This window comes from Galeopterus variegatus, unplaced genomic scaffold (genome assembly GCF_000696425.1).
Source record: "Galeopterus variegatus unplaced genomic scaffold, G_variegatus-3.0.2 Scaffold6048, whole genome shotgun sequence".
NCBI classification, from domain to species: Eukaryota; Metazoa; Chordata; class Mammalia; order Dermoptera; family Cynocephalidae; genus Galeopterus; species Galeopterus variegatus.
In genome coordinates, this window is record NW_007732159.1 from 21556 (window position 1) to 25336 (window position 3781).

The 3781-nt window shown below is 45.5% G+C and overlaps 1 non-coding gene across 1 annotated transcript; it reads right to left on the reverse strand.

The window, feature by feature from the left end:
* Window positions 1–790: 790 nt before the first annotated feature.
* On the reverse strand, window positions 791–862 carry TRNAC-GCA. The gene has a single exon. It is a non-coding gene; the product is annotated as a tRNA-Cys (tRNA).
* Between the last annotated feature and the right edge of the window lie 2919 nt (window positions 863–3781).

The following is a 3781-nucleotide window of genomic DNA, read 5'->3' on the forward strand; positions in this document are numbered from 1 at the left end:
CTTTTGACATATGTTCAACCTGCAACTACTTTATAAGTATTTGTGCACATCACACTTCTTTGTGACCACATCTTTGATGTTTCTAGGAACACTTTAACTTAACTGAGAGGGTCTATGTGGCAACTACTTCATTCTTCTATTTCTCTATTAATGGGCATGAAATACCCCATCATCCCATAATGCTGTGGATTTTGTCTTCATCATAAAGTGATGTATTATTGGCCTCACCTTTGTTTGGAAAAGAATGGTTTAATTTATCCAGCTATGCAATGTGTGCACTGTCTATAATGCCTCTGTATTGTGTTTACAAGCCAGTTCATTCTTTTCTGAACTCTGATCATTCTTGTATTGCCTTTAGAAAAGTAGCCTGAGACAGGTAGCTCATTAATTCAATATTTGCCCTGAAAACTTCCTCCCCCAACTCTACAAGTTCAAGTGCATTTTCTGCATGCCTGGTTATCGTGAGCCATTACATTTCCTGCCCTCAGTAATAGTTTCCTCATCATTTGTAATAGTTTCCTTGTCATTTTCCAGATGACTATAACAGCTACCTTGCCGCCCAGTGATTTGTCAGGAATCCATGCCATGTATTTTAGTTTGGACACTGAGGGAGGTAAACAGTTGGGGCCAAGAAGTCAATCTACCCTTCCTCAATATGTCGCAGGAGACACCTGAAAGTCACTAGAGTCTGGGGAGAAGTGATGAGGAGGAGGACTGAAGACATTTGGAGTTATAGCAGGCTAAGTCAGGAAATCCTCTGTGCATTTGGCAATAAAGAAATGTGCCAGCAGGGGGACACCTGGATTTGAACCAGGGACCTCTTGATCTGCAGTCAAATGCACTAACCCTGAGCTATACACCCTCACTTTATGGGGGGGGCCTTTTTAGCATATATCACCTGTGTAGCAACACCCAAGTTGTCGGTGGTGTATTGTACATCCTACTCAGTCCTGGTGAGCCCATGCAAACTGTCATCCCCACCACAAACCGACCTGGATTCAGCCTCGGGCCATGAGTTCACACTTCTGTTCCCTGGGGGCCCCTCACTTGTCTAATAGACACTTTTATTTCTTTTATTTTTGTTTTTTTCGGGGGGGGGCGGCTGGCCAGTACATCTAATAGACACTTTTGCACTTTGTAGTGACACCCTGAACTTCAGTGTCCCTTCCCTCACTCACAGTAGGTGGTATGGAGCCACCAGGCTTGAGAATAATAGTTCATGCTGGAGACCCTGCAGCATTCTTCCTTCCCTTCTCCCCCAACTCCATCTGCTCTCCCCTGTCCTCCCACCCTTTCCACCTGGCTTCCTCTCACATCTCATTCTCTCCTTTCCCCTTTTTCTGGCCTAGTCCTTGCTTAGGCAGTCTCCTAGGGACATATTGGGACCCAGGGGAAACAGCAAGAGAGAGGCTGAGATGGAGCAGGTAACCCTCTTAAAGCTCCTCAAAAGTTTAGATGAAAATGGATTTAAGCTTGTGCTTTACACACACTTATACAATATGAGATGTTTTAGGCCCTGGGAACTAGGCTCTCCAATTAAACAGTTGCAATTTACAGAGAGCAATTAGGGGAGGATCCAGCAGGCAGCTGGGCAGATGGGATGTAACATAGGTGATAGAGGGAGCCATAAACTAGGGCCTAGACTCTAAGGATCAAAGGCACTATTTTGATGTGTATCCTTGAGTTGTTTTTCACAGGGACAGAGGCCTTACTTTCCCAGCTAATGGAATGTGCTGACCAGGTGTGGACTGCAAGGACTCCAGACTGATTGGAGCAAAAAGATGATAAGCAAAGTCCCAGAGAACTTTCTTTGTTTTAAGAGATTCAATCAACCAGAAACATCCACAGGCTGCCCACACAGCCTCGACCCCCTCCCCACCCAGTCCGCCTTTACAAATCCTTGCTTAGAAGTTCTCAAGGTGCCCCAGGGTTTTTCCAGCATTAGCTACCCTGGGTCTTTTTATTTAGCCTTGTAATAAATATCTGCTTTGCGTTTCTGCAATACAGGTCCTGGTATATTGGAACAGGGAAACCAATTGTGGTCTGGTGATAGCTGCCGCCTCTAAATCTTTTAGACAGCACAACCAAGGAAGCTAGGACCAGGCACAAAGCCTGCTGTTTGGGGCCCACAGCCCAGGACCAAAGGGGCCCTGGTGTATGTTTAAATTGCTTTCCCGAGGCCCCACAGTGGGAGAACAGGCACTGTGCATGCCCATTTCCCTCGGCCTAGGTTCATTCTCATGGTGAGGACACACACTAGTCCTTCCTAACAGGCAACAGTCCCTAAGGATACCAAGAATTTGGAGAAAGAACAGTAACCTAAAGGGTGTGTTACCTTCATATTTGAGACCATGGAACTGCACAGTGCTTTGCAATGTAGAATAAGGGCAAGGGGGGATATTCTTTTCTCATTCCTGTGCAGTTTGCTTACATAATTACTGTTGCTTTACCTCCCATGGATTTGTCACCCCTTTTCTCCTGGGTGATGGAGCCACCAAATATTACTCAAAGCCCATCTCTTCTGAGCAGTGAGAAGCCCCCAAAAGGGGTTAATCTCTCGGAACCCTCAAGAAAGAGGCATTCTTCCATTTTGGAAATTAGCCATGAACTGGGGTTCTCTTCTTACATTTATTCTCCAGACCAGGAAGTTATAGGAAGAGAACATAGGTGGGGGGTTTGCTAAGTATAGTTTAACAAGTTTAACAATAGAAGCTCGTAACATTCAGTAAGACAAGCAAGGTGACATTCTATAATGCAATTAAGTCAATCCACTAACAAAAGCTTGATTTTAGCAAACATTCATAAAATACTTCACTTTAAAAATAGAATCTAAATTCAAAATAATCACTTATTCCAGTGAGAACAAATCATTGTTCTCTCCATGACATTTCCACCATAATCAACCTGCTACCATGTTGTCAGCTGCTTGCTTCAAGCTATAAAATACCATCTTTTTATTAGGAGATGCAATTAGAAAGTTGGGTACACTCACTTGGCAATAGCCAAGAAACCCTTGGGGAGGCAGAGTCCACTTGGTGAACCCCATTCTTAGCCTGCATGACTGAAGTTACAGCCCCGTGTTCCTGAGTCCATTTGATAAGCTCTGTGTGGGTACAAAGAGGGTCCATAAGCTGCCCAAGTATAGGTTAAACACCTGCTCATTAAACCCTTCCTGTGGGTGGGAACTGTATGCCTGGCTAGAATTTGCAGTACAATGTTAATAAAAATGGTAAGTGTAGGGATACCGTGGGCACTCAAGCAGAGAGGGAGGGGGAAGGCACTCCCTGGCAATATGGCGCCCTTCCAGTTTCTTCTCCGCAGTAAAAGCCCACCGGCTCCAAACCTCAACGAGTCACAGGTCAAGGCTCACTTCCTGCCCAGCCCCATCCAATCAGCTACCGCCCTGTACACCCCCTACCCAAACCCAGAACACAGCTCCCTGTAAACGTACATGCAGTCCTTGAATAAAGCGGAACTTCTCTGGCGAACTGTCAGCCCGGGTCTCGTGTGTTTTTCATCCGTGCCTCCTTTCATTGGTGCCGAAACCCGGGAAGGAGTTCACCCCACGCCAGGGGACTCCTTCCTCGAACTCCTCCGCGACCCCCCAGGACTGACGGTCCGCCCTCGTCTATTTTCTCTGGCACTGGCTTCCTTCACTCATCACTGGCTCATCTGTTAGGTAAGCCCCCCCTTTTGCCTTTTTTGGCCAGGCTTGTACATTATTTAAACCGTGACCCATAATAGATATATATATATATATTATATATAATATATATAATAT